This window comes from Podarcis filfolensis (assembly GCF_964270895.1).
Source record: "Podarcis filfolensis genome assembly, chromosome: 1".
Classification (NCBI taxonomy): Eukaryota; Metazoa; Chordata; class Lepidosauria; order Squamata; family Lacertidae; genus Podarcis; species Podarcis filfolensis.
In genome coordinates, this window is record NC_139604.1 from 74,314,447 (window position 1) to 74,339,834 (window position 25,388).

The following is a 25,388-nucleotide window of genomic DNA, read 5'->3' on the forward strand; positions in this document are numbered from 1 at the left end:
CAAATTACTCATCTTTGAAGGAGCCAAGATGCCAAAGTGCATAGTTAAGCTATGAGATTCTCTCACACAAGAAGTAGAGATGGCCACCAAGTAGAATAACTTTAGAAGAGGGTTATATAAATTCATGGAGAATAAGGGAGGCTATCAAGGGCTATGAGCAACAATTACTTGGTTCAACCTCCACTGCTGGGGACAGTATGTCTGTAAATACCAGTTGCTTGGAACCACAAGTGGGGAGAGTGTTGGTGGGCTCAGGGTCTGCTTATGGGCTTCCCAATGGCATCTGGTTGGTCTCTGTGAGAACAGGATGATGGACGGGACTTCAGTCTGATCCAACAGGGCTCTTCTTAAGCTCTTCTGTTATCAGTGATGGCACCACTTATAAAATGTTCGGCTTTATTTGATGGATACACACTTCTGGAGGTGCACTTTTAGGATTGGGTTTGGAATAGAGCATTGATAACATTAACTTCTTGGAAAGAAGAATGATGTGCTTGGTTACTGAAAGCTAGGAGAAAAACGGCTTCAGAGGAGCCACTGAAGAAAATATAGTTTATTTGCAAAAAAATATGTATATTTCCTACTTTCTTCTTCTTCAGAAAATAATGGCCCTGTTAACACTTTTATTGTATGAGATGGATACTAGGAACAGTGTTGTGTGTCTGTAAGGCATGCAGATATTGCAATAGGAGTGGCTGTAGAAATATACCGGTAACTTCTTGTTGCTGTTTAGTTGTTTAGTCATGTCCGACTCTTCGTGACCCCATGGACCAGAGCATGCCAGGCACTCATGTCTTCCACTGCCTCCTGCAGATTGGTCAAACTCATGCTGGTAGCTTCGAGAACACGATCCAACCATCTCGTCCTCTGTCGTCCCCTTCTCCTTGTGCCTTCCATCTTTCCCAGCATTAGGGTCTTTTCCAGGGAGTCTTCTCTTCTCATGAGGTGGCCAAAGTATTGGAGCCTCAGCTTCACGATCTGTCCTTCCAGTGAGCACTCAGGGCTGATATCCTTAAGAATGGAGAGGTTTGATCTTCTTGCAGTCCATGGGACTCTCAAGAGTCTCCTCCAGCACCATAATTCAAAAGCATCAATTCTTCGGCGATCAGCCTTCTTTATGGTCCAGCTCTCACTTCCGTACATCACTACTGGGAAAACCACGACTTACTTCATATTAAATGGAAAAAGACAGAAAGGAAGAGGAATGTGTTCATTCAGATCAGTGGAAATCATTGTTTTCATGAAAGACCACTATTTCTGCTTCTCCCTCCCCCTTTGTGATGGTTGGGAAATTAACATTTTGTAGTGGAAACCAACACTTTTATAATATAATAATTCACTGGGCAATGTAGGCCAATGAGTGCAGCAGCAAATGATGGATTTCATAGAATCATAGAACTGTAGAGTTGGAAGGGACCCAGAGGGCCATCTAGTGTGTTCTGCTGAGATTTCTGTGTTGGCTAAAAAGTACAATCTATATGGTGCCCTCCCATAGCTAGCATGTTGTCATACAAGTTAAACTAAATTACGTGCCATGTCTACAAGCTCCATTTTGTGTTGAATAGCTCCATTTCTGATTATTGCTGCTATTATATTTAAATTGTAGCATGAGCTAGCTGATTTCAAGCAACTTCCTATTGCTTGTATTTGGGAGTACGGGAGGAGGACAGGAATAGTTGGACATACGTAACTAGGAAACACGCATAAACACAATTAAATATAAAATGCTGCTAGTAGTATTAGAAGTGACCTCAGCCAATTAAAAAGTATTAATAGAAAAAAATACTCTGGTGTCAAAACTCTGAGTTCATTGACATCACTCTCATTTGTATAATCGGGATTAATTTAGATTTCCTGACAAGGAGAAACAAGAATCCAGGACATTTTCTTGACCTTTTCTTCTCAGAAAATTGGTTTGGGATGAAATCACATTAACCAAACAGATGGTTAAATAGATAGCAAGGAGAAGTTTGTTTATGTTTTTTAAAAAAGAGAGAGAATCCCTAGGAGCCTGTTATAGGTAGATTAAAATGTGGCTCTTTTGAAGGGTGGGGGAAGTGTTTAATTTTAGCTAATGAAGTTTTGCCTTTCTCTTAAAATGTTAGAAATCCATCACCTATAGCCCCACTTTCCCTCTCAGCGGAATAACGTAAGGTGGCTTACAAACATAAAATCTAACATTAAAAAACAAAAGCACGGTGATCCAACCAGTGAAATGCAGCTGTTCACACTAAAACCATCAGCAGCAAAATCATCATCACAAGAACACAAAGAGCAGTGTTTCAAATGGAATGTTTCCAACTGCTAGTAGAAAAATGGATGGGGGGGGGGGAGGGATGACCTAAATTCTTAGGGCAAGAAGTTGCACGTTTAAGGTGCCACCACCAAGGATGATCTCTTGCTCATAGTCACTAATCTTGCCTCAGGTATGTGCAACAGGGATGCAACAACTGATCTTAAAAGCTGGGCAGATTCACATTAGAGAAGACGGTCATTTGGGTATCTAAGACTTCATAGGTAATAGCCAGCACTTTGATTTGCACTCAACAGCAGCTCCACTTAGTACATGTACCTCGGGTTACAAACGCTTCAGGTTACAGACTCCGCTAACCCAGAAATAGTACCTCGGGTTAAGAACTTTGCTTCAGGATGAGAACAGAAATCGCGCAACGGCGGCACGGTGGCAGCAGGAGGCCCCATTAGCTAAAGTGGTGCTTCAGGTTAAGAACAGTTTCAGGTTAAGAATGGACCTTCAGAACGAATTAAGTTCTTAACCTGAGGTGCCACTGTATATAGTTTACAGGAAATGTAGGCTAGACCCATACAAGGGGGAAAGGTGAGGGGCAGGGGAGATAATAATGTTTCAAGAGGGGTGTGGAGGAAAGCTTTAGAATGTATGAAAAGGAGGAGAGGGCTTGGGGAAGAATTGCCATCCTTCAGCACCTGTGGTTACACTTCAAATTTCCAGTCCAGTACCCTGCATGCAAGGTAGTTAAATTCAGGCTCGTTTCTAACTCAGTGGGGAAAGGGAGGGGGCTGCTATAGCAGATGCCAAGTCTGGCTGAGGAATTTTCCATGCCCCATACATACATTCATCCATCCAGCTAATAGCAAGCAGGTTGCCGACACTGATAACATGGTGAGGCACAGTCAGTATAAGGATGCTGGAAAGGCCTTTAGGGTTGCAAGTTGGAGCTGTGGAGAGGTGGAGGGGGTGGAAGTGGAAGTGAGAGAAACTACGATGTGACATAAGATGCCATGGTTGTCTGTGAGATCCCTCAGCTTTAACCATGGTTTATAACCATGTTAACCAGGGTTAGGGTTATGTACCACTGAGGTCAGTATGCATTACAGTAGTCCATTCAGCTCTCTGCATCTCCTTTTAAAAAGTAAAAGAAACAACTCCAAAAGTTGCAGTTGGATATTGGGACACTCCAACATGTCACAACATAGTTATAAGTTTTGGAGTTCTCCCCAAATCAGGCAAGATGTTACATAAGGTGGGGAAGGAGTTTAAACATTAGACAATTTTAGACTTATTTCCAAGGTGTGGAGATTCCGGCCTGCACAAGTCTCTGCTAGGTGCTGCAGATATCAGCTTACATCCCTTAGGTTCTAGGAAAATTAAGCCATGGCTTCTCCCCATTTTGGGGGAACATCAAGCCCAGATCTGCCTCTTATACATAGTTTCCTAGTTCAGCAGGGAGAGAGAGAAAAGTTCAGGCAACAGAGTTGGGTTAGATTCTTGTCTAAGACCTTGGACAGCTGCATCCAGTCAGACCAGACCTCTGGTCTTCAACTACGACCATGCAAAATACATGGTAAAAAATTAAGAAATGGGTCTGCTCAGTGGGCAACTGTGATCCTGGAGACCTCACATTAACGTCTCTCTTTTAGTTAGTGATGACTGCATACCTCCATTGGCACTGCTAGGAAGATGACTGGGGAGGGTTGGCGAGTAGTGAAAAACAAGGAAGTTTGATTTGAGCCAGGCTCTAGCCCTGCATCACATAAACTTATAAAATATAAACAATTGTACTCTGCACATGCTTGAAGGTACCATTTTCTCACTGATGTGTGTGCACTACAAACCTGCACACATCTAGGACTGTGGATGGAGTCTACCATGCACACTTCAACAGCCTAGGACTTTCACATCTCTTTTTCTTTTCTTTTTGGCAAGGGTCTCATGTTCTTTAACACTAGGTACCACAGAGAGTTTCAAAGAGGTGAAGCATTTCTACCTGTCACATACCTGCTTAAAGGCAAATGAAGCCCTGCTTCTTTAAAACAGCAAGCTTACATGACCTGTGGCATCTGATCTTTCTCGAAATCAAACACTTCCCTGGTGCAATTAGAGGCAGGATATTCAGGAGATGTATTCTTGATCACACTGTAAGTGTGATCCCTCTAAAAAGAGCCGCTTGTAGAATTACCTCTTTTGTTCTTATTAAATCTAAGATATATTGGCCATTTCCTTCTTCCGTATTTCATTCATTCATTCTTTATCACCATCTTGATGGATTCTTGCTCCCTGGAAGGGGGAGAGGTGCATATGGGATTGTCTGCCTCGTGTACCAAAATAGTAGAGCCCTGCTGGATCAGACCAAGGGCACAGCTAGACTAAAACCCTGCTCTCACAGTGGTCAAGCCGATGCCTATGGGAAGCCAGCAAGGATCTGCTTGTGATTCTCAGCTGCTGGTATTCAGAGGTATGTTGCCTCCAGTAGCAGAGACAGAACCTTTCTTTGTAGAGGAGTTGCTCCAACCCCTTGACCATTTTGACTGCTCTTTTCTGAAACATTTCCAATATCCTGTGTCTCCTCCCTCCTCTTGAAGCTCTGCAATTTCCTTGGCTGGCCTTGGGTCCTACGCAAATTGACTTGAAGGCAGCTGGGCACCATTTTATGTTGTACAAAATACTGTGAGCCACCCTTGCACTGTTGACTTTGCTTGGCCTATCCACTATTTTACTAGTCCCAGCTGAGGCTGCATACTGGATGCTGTAGTTAACCCTTCACAGTACAGTGGTACTTCGGTTTTTGAACGTCTCAGAACTCAAATGTTTCGGTTTACGAACGTGCCTCGGAAGTCAAACAGCTTCCGCTGAGTCCCCCCCCCCCAATTTTCTCTAGTGAATTTGCAGACCACCCTTTGCACCTTGGTTTTTGAATGTTTCAGAAGTCAAACCGTCTTCCGGAACAGATTATGTTCAAAAACCGAGGTACCACTGTGCTACAATTCCCAGCACCCCTTAACAAACTGCAGTACCCAGAATTCTTTGAGGAGGAATAGCAATTGCACCTTAAAGGTATAGTGTGTAGATAGCCTAAGACAGACATTTGCGTCGCTGTCTGTGCGATGGGCCTGGGAGATGGTTTAGGAGCCTTGATCTGCAATCCTGAACCCCTTGAAATTCCTGAGGACATGTAGAGGACTGCAATGATGACCACATTTCAAGATCGTTATGAAACCAAAATCTTTGGCAGCACAAGCTAAGGGCACAACTGCAGCACCTTTTTAGGAAAGGAAGAAAAAGCACGAATACTTTACAAAAAACTAAGTGTTTCAGCTTGATGATGATGATGATGATGTTTTTTTTTAAAAAAACTGTCCCCCGCCCACCTGACTGGGTTGCCCCGTCCACTCTGGGCGGCTTCAAAGCTTCCAAATCAATGTCTCCTTTTCGCAAAGTAGGGAAAACCCTCTTCCAGAGTTTTAAGGAGAAAGCGAAACAAGTGACGAGGGAGCATCATCGAGCACGTGCCAGGGGCGGCAACCGGAGGCTGGCAGCGATTTTTCCTCCCCCCGCCCCCCCTCTAATGGGAGGCATCCTTCGCATGTGTCGGGATTGCGGTTCCTCGTTAGTGCTGCCAGCGGCGTCTCCCTCGGAGAGGCGGGCGGGGCGTCACGTGACCTCCACGCATGGCGCGCGTGGCTTCCCGTCCGCACATCCCACCCTAAGCGGCGCTCGGGAGGTTGCGATCCGGCGCTAGGCTGACCCGAGGCGAGCCGCAGAGAAACAATGCGATCTCTCCGTCCGGGCCAAGATCAAAGGAAGCTGCTCAGTCGTGTGTGAAGGGGCGGGGCGTGTGTTGCAATTATTAACCTCCGCCACGCAATTTCCACTAGCAATAATTTAATCTGTGTTGGTGGCATGAACGGGAAAGAGCTGCGCGCGCGGGAGGGGACGAGTTGCAAAATTTGGGCAAGTAGTTGGGGGGGGGGTCTCTTTTCTCCCTCTCGCTTCCCAAAGCAGCCCCGCAGGAGCCCACTTGGGGTGGCTAGCTTTTGCAAGGAGGCGCGCTTATGAAACAAAACAATAAATTAAGTTTTGCGGGGCTTTGTTGTTGTTTTTTAAGCGAAAGGTGAGTTTGGGGTTGCGTTGCTTCTGCCTGTCTGGTTCTGTCTGCGAGAGAATCCGCCGGCTGGCTGGATCGAGCACGTTTGCCCGCTGCGTGTTCTCTTCGAAAGTGACTAGTTGTAACGTTACCCGGAGCCTTCATTAATAAAGAATGTTTGTTATTATCTTGATTGCATTCTTAATAGGCAGACTATGGAGAGGTCAGTGAGGGAGCTATATTTAAATGGATCTGGTTTGTTTAATGCACGAACAAGTAAGCCAATCTTTTCCAGCTTTTTAAGGGATTTCGTAACATTTCGAGAGGAAGCCCCAGTTCCCTGGATTTTAAAATTGCTATTAAAAGCGAGGCACTGGAAGGGGGAAAATAATAATATAAAAGTATTGGTATTCTACCCATCTCCTCACCGCCGTTCTGTCCAATCCACTTACTCCGGAGTAGTCCTATTGCATTGTGATGGGGGGAGGGGGCTTGAGCATGACCAGCCTGCGGATGGGTCTGGCTCAAACTAACCTGGGAAGGCATAAGTCTCTGCAATATGCGTGGCTGTTACTGGCTTTCAGTTGTTATTTACAACTTTGCTTCGCGATAAGGGGTGGGGGAAGCGATCTGGGTGTCTATTCCAACCCGATCCTCTTCCTTCCCTAGAGAGATCTGGTCGACCAACCCTACCCAGGCAGGGACAATAAAGTTTGTAGCAGGCGAAAGGGAGCCCTCCCCTTCTAGGGAGCAAACGGTGTTTGCCGTCCGGCATTGGGATGGGGTGGGAGAGGCATCGCGGTTCCTTTAAAGCGGGCACCCCAGTCCTCGGCGTTCCTGCTTGGAAGCGGCTTGACCAATCGAAGCCCAAACGGAGATCTAAATAATTCCTGAGTGAGCAGAAGCCAGCCACGGGCGGGGGGGGGGGCAGGCGGGCTCGTGCGAGAGAGGCTCCTACGCCAGCCCCCCCCCCGCCCCGCTGGGGGGGGAGAGGAAGGGAGAGAAGGAGATCAGAGGCTCCCCACCACGCCGCTACCCTCCCACCCTTCATAAAGCTTTGATGAGACATTCGAGCTGCTCGCCTCCTCCTGTGTTTCTGGAGCTGCAGGAGGCGGCTGCAGGGACTGGACGGCTGGGAGACGATGTGACTCTCCGGAGGAGACCCCAGCAGGCTTTGTGTGGACGGCAAGGTAGGGACGGGGGGGGGGGGGAGAAAAGTTGACTCGAGCCGAACTGGGTGGAGAGAGAGGCGCCCCGGAAAGGGACAGCAGCAGGGGCGCCAAGCAAAGCGGGAGACGCGAGAGGGCGTCGGAAGGGGAGGGCTGGAGAGCTGCGGACCCGGGGCTCCGGCAGGACCCTCCGGGGTGTGTGTGTGTGATTCCCTTCAAGAAGCTGATGGAGCGCCGGGCGGGCGGGAGGATTGGGAGAGAGGGGATAGCGGCGCCATCTGCCCGTCGGGCCCGTCCGCTTCCTCGGAAGTAAAGCCCGAGAGCGAGCGCAGCCCTAGGTAAGCGTGGAGGGGGGGGCGGCCCAAACGAGCGAGGTTTGTTGTCCGATCTGCCCCTCTCGGGTGGTGCCCCCAGAGCACCAGACACCTGCTCGCTTCGCGGCTGGCAGGGACTTGGCGCCCTCGCTGCCTCTGGCCAGGCTATAGCACGACCTCGCTCACCAACGCGCGCACTTAGTTCTCGCTCGCTCGCTGCCTGCAACTTGCCGCGTACTTTCCTCTGCGGAAAGCCCACCCGACGGAGGCGGTGGGTGTCCGAGGGCGGCAGGAGAGAGCGAGAGAGGCAGGCGCGCCGCGGGAGCCCACTCGCTGGAGCCCAGGCAAACAGGCAGGGCTTCCCCCGGCTGGTCCCATCCGACGGTACGTGGAGAGGCGGGGAGCCCCTCGAGGCTGCAGCGCAGCGGAGGAAGCGGGTTTGGGGGCGGCTGGCTGGCTGGCTGCCGCACGATTACTGGTGGGCGAGGTAGGGGTTCCCCTCCTTTTAGGGGAGACTGCAGCTGCGGGTTTAAGGAAGGTAGGAAGGAAGGGTGGGTTTTGTGACGGGGGGGGCGTGTCCCCCCCCAAACCAGCAAAACAACCCAAGCAGCGCTGCAATTGCGATACTCTTTGGATTTTTGTGGTGGTCTAGTTGTGTAGAGCGAGTTTGTTCGGGTGGTGGTTTTGTGCGTTTTTAATGGGACAGGGGGCCCTCTGCTGGTCAGAGAGAGAGGCGCAGCGGCTGAAGGCCCAGAGGAGAGGGCGGGATTCCAGAGCAAAGCGCCGCCGCCTCCGCCAACCTCTGAATGGGAGTGGGAGGTCTTCTGCTCCACGCAGCTGAGCGAGGTGGGATCATCCGCGTCAGGCTCGATGCGTCTTACATCGCTGGCTCGGAGGGGCCTCGCATCCAGAGGGGGATTTCCTTGTGTAACATGATGTGCTAGAGGAACTTTTTTGCATGAGCACTCCTGCCCAGATGAGAGCAGGCAGGACGCGGGGAACGCTTGCTGATGACAGCAAAGGCAGGCAGCTGGGCAAGGAGGCAGAGAAACGCTCTAAGCGACGGAGACCAATCTTGTATGTGTGAGAGATGTAGGAAAGCCAGGGGAATGGGTTCCTGCTTAGAACTCTCTCTCTGAAAATTACTGGAGATCACTCTCCTTTTAATACAATGCCCGCCCACCCACCAATGTTTATCTTAATGATTAACGGGAGGAAGCTGCCAAAATATTTGGGTACAGAAATGAGCTTGCAAGCAAAGAATGCAGTTCCTAATGGTTTAAACGGAGGGGGGGGACATGGGGACAAAAGTGAATCTGGGGGAGCTGTTCTTCACACGGGTTTGAGAATTACGTCTAGGCTGCAGTCATTATACATTTACATGGTAGTAAACTCAATTGGCTTAACTTCTGAATGAGCATATATGGGGATGCACTTTTAGATGGGGAACTCTGGATTTCTAGATATGGACTGCTGCATTGACCATGCTACCTGGGACAAATGGCAGGCGGCTCCTTAGGGCGAATATGGTGCTGCCCCACCATCCTCAGTCCACATTCAGGGGTTCCACTGCCTGTCACCTTCCTCCAGCTTGGTCTCAGCATTGTCCCCTGTAATGCAGGGAAGAGGATAGGGACAAAACAAGTATTAGTTGGCTCTGGCTCCACCAGCCAGTGGTTGTCTTCCTGCGTACAACCCTGCTTGTCTCAATGGGCACCAGCCAACCCTGGACTCTGACAGGCTGCTGGAGCCCCACCAGAGACTTTGAGTCCAACAATATCTGGACGGTCAATGCCAGGGTAGATAAATTTATGGGTGAGACATCTGTTTACACACATTAGCTATCGTAGCTTAGTGGAACCTCCATGTTTCAAGGATCAGGATGTTTCGATCAGGATGCTGGGGTGCATAGATTTTAACCTGCTCCAAGGAATGCAAGTCTGTTGCAGCTAGTTGCTTGGGAAATGAGTGACATAGGTTTGCCTGTGTGCAGTGGTGGCTGCATGGTCCATCTCCCCACCAGCCCAAGAAACTGGGAGTAATTCCCTCTAGCATTGCCTCAAGTTCCTTCCATCACTGTGATTCAAAATCAAACTTGAGTGTCATCTCCTGGAAACAAAAAGTTTCACTCATTCTTCAGTGTATGTAGAGATATATTGATGACTTGGGCAACTTGACGTTGTTGTTGTTGCTGTAGAGAGAATTAGGATGTGTGGCAGCGGCAGTGGGGATGCATAACCGCCTAGGTATGACACACTGCCAGAGGTTATAAATGGAATGTAACGGGAAGTTACTCTGTTGGCTGCAGCTCAGAATTATGCATCTACACAAGCCAGCAAGGCTCAGTAAGTGAACGGAAAGAGACACTTGTTGAAATGTAACCTTTACTGGAATTTAAAACACGCCGGTTACCATAACTGGAATTCCAGGGCTATAAAGTTATTTGTCCTTTTTGTCTACTTCGCTAGACGGAAGTCTCTCTCTCTCTCTCTCTCTCTCTCTCTCTCTCTCTGTGTGTGTATGCTTTCCGTAAATTATTAAACTCCTTTTATATTGTGCGTTCAGTCGGTGGATGGGGGAAGATAACTTAATAAAAGCAAGCAATCTCTATATATTTCTGCAATACTCACCTGTGCATTTCATCCACTCATTCCAAGAACAGAGAATATTCATTTCCCATTCATTGCTTTATCAGATCTGCAATAATTTGTGATCCCAATCTTATCACAGTGACCAGGATTTAAAGAGATCCACATGGCTGTCTAAAGTGGTCTTGTGTGCACACAGTGATTCCCCCCGTCCCTTGACCTTCTGCAGCATCTTATAGTGTGTGCACATCCACACCAGGGCTTGCTGTGGAAAGGGAGACACTGGGAATGCTCAGTGTACAGATGGCACTTCAAATCCTATCCATTATTTGAAAGTGTTCATCCCATTCATTTCCATGCCCCTTATGTACATGAAAGTTTAGTTAGTACTGTAACAGAACTTGGGTCTGCCATTCTCTTTCCCACAGAATAAGCACTTTCCATTTCAACAGGGATTGTGTTGCTTTGGCCATTTGAGAATCTGGTTGTTCAAGATCTAGACTATTTTGAAAATTCAACTTGCAACCTGGGGATTCATAGGTTAGTTAAGCATTGCATGCATGACAAAGCATAACTGAGGACCACAGATTAAGCTCCTGCCACCCCAGTCCTGAATGTGGAATGAAATCCTGTTATTTTAAATGCCTCTTGGATCCAAGTAAGTTTGATTAGGATCTTGCTGACATACACATGGAACTGTTTGATAGCACTGAGTAGCATAGAGGATTAGGTATCCCATCCTAGTTATTATCACAACTCTTTTAGCTTTCGTATTTGGATCTCAAACAGGCGCAGCAACAGAATTAGGCTGCTGTGTCAGCAAGACTTCATAATGCATTATAGCACTTCACTGTGCTTGAAACACTTCATATACAGTACATTGCCTAGAGAATCCTTACGACAGCCCTGCCCAGTAGATCATTATCATCCCCATACTGTACTGCTGAAGCTGATAATAGTGGCTCGCGTAAGGCCAGCCTTCCCCCACCAGGTGCTTTCCAGATGTTTGGGGTGACACCTCTGCTGTGCTGCCTGGAGCCTGGTGGGAGTCATCATCCAAAACATCTGGAGGGCACCAGGTTGAAGAAGGCTGCCTAAGAGCTATTGAACAAATATGTGGCTAAGGTGAGATTTGAATGGTGTGGGGGGGGTACCAATTCAGTGCATGTTTACCCAGAGGTAAGTCTCACAATGCTTAAAGGGGTTTATTTCTCTCTTCCCACCAACCATTACTGCTGCGGATCGCAGCTGCAGTCACTGTCCTCATCAACTTTCTTTAATTTATGTTAAAGTCAGTGCGTCTTACTTCCAGGTAAAGACAATTCTGCTTATGCTACAAGTCACCTAAATAAGGTGCTTTTGAAAATGCTACCTAGTAATTATTTTCAGATGTCCAAACAATGAATGAACTATTTGGCAGCTTTGTTGTGTGCTATTGATTGCTCTAATTCTTCAATTTTTTATAAGATTAAAAGAGCAATGTGTTACAACCATGTGCATTCTTTTTTCCCAGAATTGCCATTAGCCTCTTGCCTTGAACGTTAAGGGTTTTTCTTTTTTCCAAAAGTACTTTTTTTTAATTACTTTGTTTGCTATACATTTTTTTTGAGGTTATTACCGTTTTGAGATCAATAACCATTACTTATTTATGCTTCTAGTAACTGAGTTTTAATGTATGCAGAGAATCTATCCTGGTAGTATACAGCAAGTACCTGTGTTATCTTTAATTCATGGATTGATAAAAATACTCAGAATTGAAACCATTGTGATATTTATAAATGCACGTACACACAGAGGCAATGGTCCAGGCTGTGTGGCATGAGTAAAATAAAAAGATAATGATGATTACTTGTTTATACTGCCCCATTGAGTGAATTTCATTGAGCCACTGACTGGCAGCATGAATGACAAGGCTTACTATTTCACCTTCAGTAGGCATGTGCCATCTATTCATGTAACTTCAAAGCAGCAATACTTTCAACTTACGTCTATTACTATGATTGAGTCTCACACAGTAGTTTTCCTGAGCGCAAAAAAATTGCGGATAGTTCCTATTAATTTAAAATTATATATACATAATTCCTTTATATGTCTTGAATAACTGAGGTTGGCTCCTAAAAATCTGAAATATCTTTCTGACTCTTAACTTTGGTCCTCTTTTTATGTGCTTAGGATGACACTGTATTGGCCTAAATATGAGCCTCACTTTCCCTCCAAATTCCGACTGTGAAAAGTTAAAGTGGGGCTTATATTCACGACCTTACGATATGCAGTCAGGAGTGTGGCAAAGCGGGGCCCGCCCTGCACATAGTCCCTATCCTCTCCCCCAAGACTGGGAAGGGAGAGAGTGATGAAGGGGAAAGGCTGTTGGCAATGCACCATGCGCCCCCCCCCCCCAGGAGCAGCAAGGAATGGAGCAGCTTATATTTGGGTATTTTTTTCTCTCCCCTCACTTCCAATTTTAAAGGTGCAACATATTTGGGCCAATATGGTATTTTATTCATTTCTCTGTAAAAGTTTATATCCTGCCCTTCCTCCAAAAGGATCTCAGGGTGGCAAATATCTTCAATAAAATACAATTACAGTGGTACCTCGGGTTACATACGCTTCAGGTTACAGACTCCGCTAACCCAGAAATAGTACCTCGCGTTAAGAACTTTGCTTCAGCATGAGAACAGAAATCGTGCTATGGCGGCAGCAGGAGGCCCTATTAGCTAAAGTGGTGCTTCAGGTTAAGAACAGTTTCAGATTAAGAACGGACCTCCGGAACAAATTAAGAATGAGGTACCACTGTAAAAGTAATTTTAAAACTTCTAACAAAAATTAACACATGTAACTAAAGCAGAAATGTTTTCAGCAGACATCTAAAGGAATACAATTATGGCAGCTGCCTCATGTTTGGAGACTGGAAATTCTGAAGTACAGATGTTGCCATACGGCAATCCCTTAAGTAAACTGGTCCCAAGCATATAAGGGCTTTATATACCAATAGCAGCAACTTGAACTCGGCCCAATGGCAAACTGGCAGCAAGTGAAGATCTTTGAGCACAAGTGTAATATGCTGATGGACATGGGTGTTGCTGTGCTCTAAACCACCGAGCTTCTTGGGCTTGATGATCAGAAGGTTGTCGGTTCAAATCCCTGCAACAGGTTGAGCTCCCATCGCTCTGTCCCAGCTCCTGCCAACCTAGCAGTTCGAAAGCATGCCAGTGCAAGTAGATAAATAGGTACTGCTGTGGCGGGAAGGTAAACGGTGTTTCCAGGCACTCTGGCTTCTGTCATGGTGTCCCATTGTGCTAGAAGCAGTTTAGTCATGCTGACCACATGACTTGGAAAGCTGTCTGCGGACAAACGCCTGCTCCCTTGGCCTGAAGTGAGATGAGCACCGCAAACCCATAGTTGCCTTTGACTGGACTTAAACGTCCAGGGGTCCTTTACCTTTTTACCTTTATGCTGATGGACTCTACCTGACAAACTGTCAGCAATCATCCTGGAGCATTCTGCACTAACTGCAGTTTCTGGAGCAGACAAAAGGGAAGCCCCATATAGAATGCATTGCAGTAGCCCAGTCTTGAGGTTTCCAATTTCTGCACCACTGAGGTCAAGCTGGCTTAGTCCAGGAACGATTGCAGTTGCCTAACCAGCTGAAGCCTGTGAAAAGCAAACCTACCCAACAAGGTCACTTGGGTCACACTATTGACAATGCTGGATCCAGGAGCACCTTTTGGGCTGTCTTCTGGAGACACCACAACCACACCCACTGCAGGCATTCCGCCACTTTCTTGGACATGAGAACTATCCATTAGTTATCAGCATTTCTGGCAGATGCCCATAGAATCTCTGCTGAATGATTCTGTGCAGTCTTGGCACAATCGCCATCACCTTGTACATTGATACGGGTTGGTTCTATTCTTCATCTTACCTACTAGTTTCCCAGTGCGTCTGGTCAGGATTGGCCTCTGGTTCTGAGTAAGCCAACTGAAAACTAATCCAGGCAAGGCTGAAGAACACCTGATAATTTGCAAATGCTATAGCTTGAGAGACAAGGGAGAAAGGAGAGAGACACACAGAAGGGTCTCACACATTGATTTCAGATGTAGATGTCTGCAAAGGGTGCAACATGCATGCACACTGGATCGAAACTGTTTCACAGTGATTTCATCTGGATCATCTGCAATAAATGAGTAATGAAATGGTATTACTTCTGGAGTACACTGCTAGTATGGAAGTAACCATCCCTTGCTCCCTCATGTTTCCGTCTTTGTGAACTCTTACATGCTGTCCAGAGAAAGTTTCTGAATAAAGGCAGGCCTCGCCGCTCGCATCGTCTCTCCCCATATCTGGAATCGGGGATGGAAACTGGTGTCAGCAAGTAGGGAAGAAACCCTGGAAACTGCCTTATGCTGAGTCACGCCATTTGGCCATCCAGTGCAGCGCTGTTTACACTGGCAGGCAGCAGCAGCTCTCCAGGATTTCAGACAGGGGTTATCTACCAGCCCTGCTTGGAGATCTTTGGTACTGAACCTGGAACCATCTCCAGGCAAAGGAGATGTCCTACACTGAGCTATGGCCCTTCCTCATTCATCTCCAGGGAACTACCTGAAGCCTATCTAGCAGCACAGTTTGAATTCCCTCAGAAATGGCTGCCTTCTACTCCTGTGAGCTTCTCAAGCTATAGTTCACAGGGTTCTTCTTTTTAGAGGGGGGTGATGTTGTGCTTTGGATGCATGGTGTGTATGTAGCCCTTGAGAACTAAGAGAGGATTTGAACCCTTGTCTGACCCTCAAGCCAATACACAGTCTCATAGGAGGTGCACCATGTCATGTATGTGTGGCAAAAGCTGTTCCTGCTTGAATTCCCTCCTCTGTGCAAATGGCCCACCCTGGTGCCCACCGTGCCTGCCCTAGGCCTTGTTGCCTATAGTGTTAGGCCTGTCTCTGGTAAAAAGGATTGGGGCCTGCTCTGAAAGAACAGAGGAAATACAACTCTTTGGGTTCAGGCCAGTATATCTCACTCAGGGCTGAAGATAAAATCGCTACTTAACTCTCAATATGAGGCAATTGAAAAAGAGCTGTTCACTATTGTTTATTTAATGAAAAGAGATAAAAAAGAAAGGCCTTTTCTTTGAGATTCAACAACACGGAACAATTTTCCTTCTGTAGTACTGCCACTTAGTGTTCAACTTCACTGAATCACAGCTGGAAAACCCATTTTAAAAAATTGCACTCTCTGTTAGGGTCCTATTTTTCTTGCTACAGGGAGGATGTCATCATTCGAAGACTGTAAATTGTGGTTGGCATAACAAGCCAAAAGTCTCGAGCATTTTATTTTTTTACAAATCACTTGACGGAAGGCATAAGGTTGTGTGCTATGGCAGGAGATGAGAAAAGATCCTCCTGCTTATTTAAATGTGTGTTTGGTAATAACTTTGTGCTGGTACTACTTTTAAAAAGTCATGGGAAATGGGCCCTGGCTGCATTTGTGGACCAAGACTAAACACAAGTTGTCTCCCCAAAGTTTGAAATTGAAATAAATGAGCTGCTTGCCCTGTTCTGCTTATTTGTCCAGGCGCAACCAGGCTTTTGCACAATACACACTTGCTTGTCACTCCTAAGAGAGAGAGGGGTAGAAAGAAAGACAACTTTCAGTAAAGATTTGCTTTTAATACTTGTGTTCTACATTTGTTTCCCTTAACTGCTCATTGATTGAACCCAGAGTCCAAAAAAAATGTTTTCTTGTTTCAGTCTCAGTAAACTCAACTGTTTCAGTCTCAGTAAACTCAAAAGGTACAGCACGGAAGAAAACTGAACTTCACAAGAGTTGTAGCTATCTAGAATAAGGTCAAGCTATTTTCTTTGGGAAAAGAGGTCAACAGGATGCTACGAGAGCTCTGAGCAGAGGATATCTTTAGCCCGAGCTGTAATGCTTACTCTTGTTTTAAGTGGCTGCTTCTTTAATATCTACAGATGTTGCTTCCAGCCTTTGATTTATGGCCGCATTGGAAATTTTGCTCAGTATGCTGAGCATCGTGACAGAGGCTCCTGTGTGAGCGGATATATCCCTTTTAATAGGTTAATTACTAACCTGCATTGACTTGTTTTCACATAATTGTTATGAGCACTCAGCCCCCTCCCCTGCAAAATTGCAGCTTAATGGAACACCTCTTAATCATCTCTAGGAGAGGTTTATATACTGGCACGCTCCATCTTACCAAAAACTGAAATGTTTTCTCCTGAGCGTTTTGTTCTGAATATGAACTTAAGGAACAGAGCTCTGGCTTAGGGGGGGGGAAAGAACAAACTCTCTTTGTATGTCACTAGCACAAGGGGTACCAAAATAACGTGCCCTTTACTTTTCACCCTTGGGGCCAAGCTACACATTACTTGTGTATAATATAGTCCTGTCATTTTTTATTTTTTTATTTTAATTGTAAACAAAGAATAGCTTTGACAGGCTGCAATTTTGCAGGGAAAAACAGCATGCAATATATGGATTGCCCCTTATTTGATAAGCAGCAGATCAACATTAAACCAAAGTCCATTGAACGTGTTTACAGTCTGTACGCTGTAAACTAGTTAAATTTAAGTATTTGTATTACAGTTAGTTCAGACCATCTGAAGGTCATGGGTCTTTTATAAACTCAGCTTTTGTGGTGTGCTGTAGTCGAGGCAGTGACATCCCTTTGAGGAACATAGGATAAGACTGTGAAGATATGCCCCATCTTCTACGAAAAACTCCTTAGTTTTATTATGGGCCTATGACAGCGAAGATCATGTAGGGGCTGAGATCACTCCCTTGGTCTTTGGGATAACATGCCCTTCCAAATCCCCTTTCCACAGTGGTGTGGAGCAACATAACATCTCTTTACCCAGACCTGTGGAGCACAGTCAACATCTATTGTTGCTCTACTGCTGGGCGTGGGACAGAAATAAATGAGGACAGCATGAATCTCATGCCATCCACACATGGGGCGGGGAGGGAAGAGAGAATAGTGTCATTTTCTCTATCCACTTTCCCAATTTTGTGCATAATTTCATACACTGTAAGTTGTATCCAGCTAACATTTACTCAGAGCAGAACTAATTGGATACAACCCGTCTGTTATGGAAATTTCTCTTTTCTACACTTGCACTCCAGTGCATTATGCCCAACAAAGGGATTAAGTCTCCCTTTGCATCAATGCTGGCCGCTTAGCACATGATCCCATGTCCTGCTGTCATACCATGGCAGAACAGCTGGTGCAGAGAAATAACTTGTCCAAGGCTGGGCAACTACTTGCCCACTGACTTCTTCAAAACCAGAAGCTTCAGAGAATGCAACCAATCTGGGACAACATCCGCAGCTCTTCCCACTGAAGAATGCCTGGTCTCTCTCTGGCCATATCTGTGATATTAGTTATAACGACAACTTTTTAAGATATACCAGTATTGACGTTCATCAGGTGTGTTTCTCATCACTATAAGGCTGGTCAGTTCCTCTAGTCCAACATGCTGCACTAAGGCAGAAGAGTCCATAGCTAAACATCCTGGACAGGGCAGTCTGTGATCTCTGTGTGTGTGTTGTCAGATGAAACCCAAACAAAGCTCTCTGTCTTTGGAAAAATATAGTGAGTAAACAAACCAACCCCTGTGTTGCAAAATATGAGTCAGCAATATCAAAAGCAACACGATGGCCAGAAACAATAATAATGTGAAATACTTTATGGAATAATTCAAAACATCAAAACTAACAAACTTAAGTCTCTGAAAGTCCTTAAATGAATCACGGTGCTAGACTTTACCCAGCGGAGAAAAATATAAACAGTGAGCCACAACCTGTTTAAGTAGCTAAAGTGCAGATACTACGGTAGCTTGAAGATCACTATAATTAAGGTTGCTATCCTATCTATATACTTGGGAGTGAGTCCCCCTTTAATGGGCCTTTCTTCTGAGTAGAACCTGCATAGTGGTGTTCTGTGTCTCTCCTAAATTGGCTAGAGCCAAGCTACAGATCACTGGTGGATACATTATTTAGTATTGCTAGGTTCTCTTTTCCTGCTTGTGGGCTTCCCACAGGCCTCTGGTTGGTCATTGTAAGAAGAAGATGCTGGACTAGATGGGCCACAGGTTTGGCTCAGCAGGATCTTATGTTCTAAATAAGCTTTCAGAAACTTGGAGGAGCTAAGAATCTTCTATTCATGGAGAATTACAGGGTTGAATCCAGAGGTAGCTTGTCATGCTTTGGTCTCACAGAAATGGGATTCTCATTTCATTGTAGCCCTCACAAGGCAGTGCACAAGTAAAACAAAAACATAGCATGGGACTAACTTGTCTCATTGATTTTAGTGGGATGGGCAGGGCAATCTTAACCCCCTGATTCACTCTCCTAGAGGGGTTTAGGATGTGGCAGAGGTGTCCCTCCAACAAGCTTGGATTCAGAGGAAGTTGAGGAGCAATCGTGGCAGATCCACTGCTGCATTTGGAGGAATGCCTCAGCAGATGATCTTTCTATGCAGGCAAGAAGGAGGACCTTCAGATATCCTTGTCCCAGATTGTTTTAAAGTAAAAAGAGACCAGCACTTTTAATTACTTTGGAATTGGGGACCCAGTTAATAACTGGGCAGCTACATTCAGAAGTTTCCAAACATAGGCAAAGCCATGTTTCAAGTATTAGACACTATGTAATTTTAGCAGAATGTTTCAAGAGCACAGGTAACTATGACAAGATCCTTTTTATTCAGGCAGGGTAATAGCTGAAACACCAAAGGATGTTTGGTGAAAGGTGCTTTGTGCAATGGACACTTGAAAGGTCAGATCCAATAGCAACCCCAAGCTGTCAACCTGATCCTTTAGGATTAGTGTAGCTCCATCCCAAAGAGTTGGAATGCCAGCTTCCCAAAATGTATTTATTTATGTAGATCATTTGTATTCCATGCTTTGTCTCAAAGAGACACTCAGGGCAGCTGTAAACTTAACCATCTAAAACTTTGTTGGCTGGATTGAGACCCAGTTTATCGGCACTCATCTAGCTTGTTACAAGTCCTGGCACTTGCTGAGAGTGTCCACTGCCTCACCTGGACTAGATGAAAAGGAGAATCTAGGTGCAGATCTCCAGATCTCCACATGACTACCAGCAGCAGTTTTGTGAAGGTGTTTAATAGCACTGGAAGCAAGAGGCAACAAAAAAGCTGGATCATCCCAGACAGGTGATCTGGAAGGATACCATGTCAATAGTACTCTAAGCCATGGAGAGGTCCAGGAGAATCAACTGTGTTGCATTTCCCCCTGATTATCTCCCAGTGCAACTGTTCTAAAGCAACCAAAGCAGTTTCAGTCCCCAAAGCAGAATGGAAGCCAGACTAAAATGGGTCAAGATAACCTGTTTCACACAGGGGTGCCTAAAGTTAGGCAGTCACTTCCCACTCATCCAGCTATGTTCAAGAAGACAAGGAGACTGAGGGAAAGGTAGGGAAATGGGGGTGGTATGGAAAGCAATTGACTGATTCCACAAGCAGCACACAATTAGAACAGCATATCTGTGTCTTTCTCATGAATAGATACATTTGAAAGCATTCCATCTAGCTATTTCAGATGTGAGAGCTACTTCTAGGATCATACTGATGACTTACATTTCTAATATGGAAAGTAGGTTCAAGACATGGGCATGACCCCAAAGGAGTTCTTGCATCTGGAATTGGTAGTTGGAAAGGTTTCATAAATAGGCCTACAGTCATAAGAAAGACAGGGATATGCTGGTCTGCTTCCAGACTGCACATATCTAACAGCAGATAGCACTGGCTCTCTTGTTTTTGGCTATTACCCTTTTCCATGACCAGAAAACTTTTTAAAACTACATTCATACCATTGAACCTATACATCCATTTGTCATAATGACCATTTCAATTTCTTACTGTTTCTTTTTATATTTATTTATTTATAACCCACCCTTCTTCCCAAAGGAGCTTGGAGTAGCAAACAAGAGATAAAATAAAAACATACTAAAAACAATTCCAAGACAGATGCAGACTGTGAAAAATCTCCAGTTAAAAGACTTGTTGGAAGAGGAAGGTCTTCAGTAAATGCTGAAATGGCAACGGGGTGGTTCCAAAGGGTCTATAAAGTGTCACAATCTTTCAGGTAACCAGGTCCCAAGTGCAGTAGGGCTTAATACCCCCAAACCAGTGCTTTGAACATAACCCAGTAGCTAACTGGCAGCTAGTGCAGTCCTTTAAACAGCCGGGCTAATGTGTTGGTGACATCCTGCCCCAGTCAAGCCACTGCGTTTTGCACTAGCTGCAGCATCTGGACCAGCCTCAAGGGCAGCCCCCCCCCCCCAGCATATTGCAGTAATCCAGCCTGGAGGTTACCAGCATATATGGACAACAGTGGTCAGGCTTTCCCAGTTCAAGCAACAACTCTAAATGTCTTTTCAGCTGAAGGTGGTAGAAGGCACTCTGGCCACTGAGGCCACCTGAGCCTCTAGTAACAAACAGGGCAGCAAACAAAATATATTCATGAATTTCACTTCAAAGTTTTGTTTGTTTCTAGGACTTTTTTTTTTAGCCACCCTACAATTATCTTATTTTATTTTAAAATTTTGGATCCTAAAACTGGGAACCAAAGAAGGGACATGAAGGTATGAAATACACACTTGTGGGTTTGTTTTTTTTACTGCAGTTTTTCTCAGATTGTCTCTTCAGCAGGAAGCACTGCTACCTCACAGATCAACTTATTCTCCCCAGCTAATATTAACAGTTCATTTCCCTCCAGTTCTAACTTCCTTGTTTGCAGCCAGTAATTTAGAGCCAGCACCTGTTCACATCTTAAGACCTGTGTCATAAAGAAACAAATGCTTAAGATAAGAGCATATTGAACAATGTGTTAATGCAATATCACAAACCACTACAAGACTATCTCCAAACACCCCTCCCCCATCCAAACAACCCAGTAAAACAAGTTTTGGTCCCTTCCCACCTTTTTCAGTGGAAAAAAATAGTCAAATGTCAAGGATTAGCATCAGTAACTAGGTGCATGTTTACCTTTCTGCTTTTGCCAGCAGGGTACTATTTGCAAATTAAATTTCTTGGGTCTTGCTACAGGTGGCCACCAAGGCTTGGTTCCATGCTGAACGTGTGCATCAGATGCTGAAGATGCAAAACCTCATAAAGGATTTGTTTTCAGTTTAAATAAAAAAATCCATTTGGAAGGAAACAATTTAGCAGGAAGGCGTGCGAGGATGTGAAAGAATGGCTGCTCCCACTGTGTTTATGGTTGGTTCATACATGCCTCACTTCAAGGCACCACACCTTATTCTCAGTAATATTTTGCATTCTCTGGAGCTTCTGCCCAGTGGAAAGTTCACTTTGCATTCTAATTTGGCCCAAATGTTCCTAATGACTTGCCTTGTCATCCTGACTTTTGTTCTGTACTCTCTACATCCAGATTTCTTGTTTGTCTGGTCCTTATGACTGCAACGTAGTGTATAAATGTGCACAACATTTTGCAAACCAACAGCTCCCTGGGGAGGTTGTGGCCGCAAGAGGAATGGGGGTAAAGTGAGAGGATTGCCCTCACAGAATTAAATCCTTCAATTTTCACTGTCAGAGAGTAATCCTTTACTTTCATTATTCTGGACCAGAATTATGGTGCCACTATGTTGGCAGAAGGGCCAGCCAATCCAATGCTTAACCCTGGAAGGGAAATTCTCACAAGTAATAAATTTAAAGGGGGGAGGAGATGGCAAACACATCCACAACAGCATCCCTGGGAATGCCACCACAGCCCACCATTCACGGCCAGTGCTAGTAAAGACATCAACACAGGGAAGGAGCCAGTGAACTAACAATAGGAATATGCTCAAGGCATATGTCTCACTACACACAAGGCAACACCACTCATATCAGCCCCAATGGCACAGCCAGCCATGACAGGTCCAGATTTTTAATCCCTTTGTGCTTTATGACAACCACTGTTTTGGAGCACAAACGGAAGGAGGGAGAGGTCGTACAACATGACACCTGCACAACTACCTGCCTGCACGTAGCATACACAGCTCCCTCCCCCCCCCTTGGAAAAAGCTTCAAAACCCACCTAAGGAAGGGAAAGATTCATTTTTTTGCCAAGCAGCCAAGGGAATGGGGCACACCCACACCCACACCCCCCCCCCACACTGACAGCCACTGCCATTAATGAATCACTGAACAGGGCATAGGACTAGCAGAAGCAGGAGACAAGAGTTTGAGCCCTACCAGGGGGAAGCGACCCCACACGCCCTTAGCGTGCCTGGCAGGGAGGAATGTCATATCAGGGTTAATGAAAGGAAGAGAGAGCACCCTGGACTCAAACCCACAGCACAAACGTCACACAGCAGTTGCCTAGCCACTCAGCCATAGTAGCAGGCAGCAGTCTTTACCTGCCCCACTCCCTGACAGATAAGATGTCAGGTATAGTGCAGGTGGTTTGGCTTGGGGAAACAGCTTTACAGGCCAAATTAGGCCCACAGATTAGAGGTTTCCCCAATGCTGCTGTAACTTGGCCAGCAATGACAGTGCTTAGAGAAAAGTGTCTGATTTTTGCCAGCAGAGTTTGCCTGCATGTGGGGATGAGAGCCTTCTCTGCATTTCCCTGTATTTTCGGGGAGGAGGATGTTACAGAATTACGGTTCAAAGAAGACACAGTATTCACATTTGGCAATGTGACAGTGGGGAACAATGGGAGAGTTGGAGCAATAATCCATTATGCTACAGCATGTGTTTTCCCGCAGCCCGTGATTACATGCGTCCCTGCCTCCACGTCTTTCCCTGTTCTCTCGTGTTCGCACTGCCAGTTCCTTGGGGGCAGAGACGTGTCCCTTTGTACTATGTCCCAGAGGGACATAGTAGTGGTAGAAAAAAGATACTGTACTTTTGCTATGTTAGGTTTTGCATCACGATGTGACATCATCAGCATCAGCGCATCATGACCATAGTGTTTTGCCAGTGCAGTTAATAGAAAGAACATCCCTCATGCTGCTTACAGAGTCACATTTTGATGTCTTTCTTCTTCTTACATTTTCTTCCAAATATGAAGTAGTATAAATCCATATACTGCACTGTATTACAGAATACATCTAACTAATCTGTACAACTAATTTAAACACACATAACAAACGTGTGATGTTTTAAAGAGCAATACTACTAGCTAAAAGTAAACATTTAAATGCACAGGTTTTTCTAAAGTGTAACAGGACAGTATCACGATCTGAAAAATTGTGAAACTTGCTCTGGGTCGCTGAGAGCATTCTGTGAGTTCTCTAATTGTTCTGAGGTAAAATAGAAGACAGAAAAAGACAGGCGCTCTGTGTGAAGCCACAAGTGTTTCTCCACTGTCAGCTGTCTTTCCTATTGGACAGCATTGGGTTTCTGAAGGATAATGGACTTCACCCATAGTCTTGAGAACAGATACTTTTAAACACATACAGAACCAGCAATGCTTGCAATCTAAATATGTGCTCTGAATGGCTTTTCTAGAATTCTCTTTCCCAACCTCACCTCCTCCTCCCTGCCTATGTCAAGCTCTTCACATATTTAGGGCTCCGAGAAAAACTGAGTGGGAACATCACTACTTGCACACATGTAATCCCACAAGCAGAACCAACAGGATAAATGGCCACACCCCCCTGGATTGACATAATTATTATCAGCATGGGAAACGGGACCACACGAAGAGATGGAGCTCACTGCCAAATCCAAGCTGCATCTTGGACTCTTGCCACTGATGTATATAACTCTCTGTGACACGGCAGCAGCATCCAATAATCTGCACATAGTTCCATGTATGTTTAGGACTATGTGCCTATCCATATATTGATATACAGTGAGTGCTAAACTGCCCCACCGCCATGCTCACTCTAGCTGGGCCTGCCTCACTACTTTTGATGTTATGATCAAGAGCTGGGAAAGAGTACAGTGATACCTTGGTTTTTGAACAGAATGCATTCCGGGAGTCTGTTTGACTCCCGGAACCATTCAAAAACCAAAGCGCAGCTTCTGATTGGCTGCAGGAGTGTCCTGAAGCCAATCGGAAGCCATGGAAGCCACGCTGGATGTTTGGCTTCCGAAAATTATTCAAAAACTGGAACACTCACTTCTGGGTTTCGATTGTTCGGGAGCCGATTTGTTCAGGAGCCAAGGCTTCCAAGGTATGACTGTATAGGCAAAAGTAGTTCAAGGAAGGAGTGGGTTGCAAGTGCAAAAATGGATTCTGGGGAACTTCAAATATTGAACCTGTGGTTTTCTGGAGCACAGAAGAAGTCTGTCTCCCCATATGCCTTCTTTGTTTATCGGAGTCAATAGTATGAGAAGGTGATAACAGACTTCCTGTAAGATTTCAACACAGACCTCTAGCAAAGTAGAAGTTCAAAACAGAGGCACAAACAACAGCAGGCAAGTGACCCAAAATGGAGTCCTTTTGTATCAAGAGGAGACAAAGTGCTTAGGACTTTCTAAACCAGGATGACCAGTGCCTTTTTGGTATCTGCTCCAGTGTCCAATCCAAGAAGCAGACTCTGATGCAACCTGGGACTCTCCATTTTCCCTTTTCTTTTTCCATTTTCACACTGCTTTCCTCCTCCTCCTTTGGTGCCTCCCTCCTTCCTTTCCAACCCCATAGCAATGGTTGCCTGGAGCCATCCATGCTCTCCTGATCCTTCTCTAGATGCCCACATACACCCCAAGTAGCATTTTGTTATAAAAAGAAAACCTCTCTTCCATCACCCCATCCAGGTGAAACTTATTGCATCTGCCACATGCTAAAAACAGAAGCCTGGCCAGAAGCAAAAGATTGTAAAAATGGTCCTGCATAGAGCCCTTTAAAAGAATGGGAACAGGGGAAATATTTATTAAGAAATGTCATGCTTACAAAATTTCTGAAGGGTATTGAAACCATTAAAAGACCAGGCTAAAATCAGTTTACAACCAGGGAGATAAAAACATTAAACCATAGCGAGAGAGCTCTGTAT

The 25,388-nt window shown here is 45.4% G+C and overlaps 1 protein-coding gene across 6 annotated transcripts in view; it reads left to right on the forward strand.

Moving 5' to 3' along the window:
• The window catches only part of BDNF (brain derived neurotrophic factor), a 73,688-nt gene that overhangs the window by 25,644 nt on the left and 22,656 nt on the right, over positions 1 to 25,388 (forward strand). The window contains exon 1 of one of the 6 annotated variants that reach the window (XM_083600022.1): positions 7,047 to 7,531. The exons of 3 other annotated variants lie outside the window; for them this stretch is intronic. The gene's annotated coding sequence lies outside the window, so the exon portion shown is untranslated. Of the gene's footprint in view, positions 1 to 7,046; positions 7,532 to 7,835; positions 7,849 to 8,112; positions 8,209 to 25,388 lie in introns of those variants that run through there. 2 more of the 6 variants (XM_083600025.1, XM_083600026.1) reach the window with 2 other exon arrangements.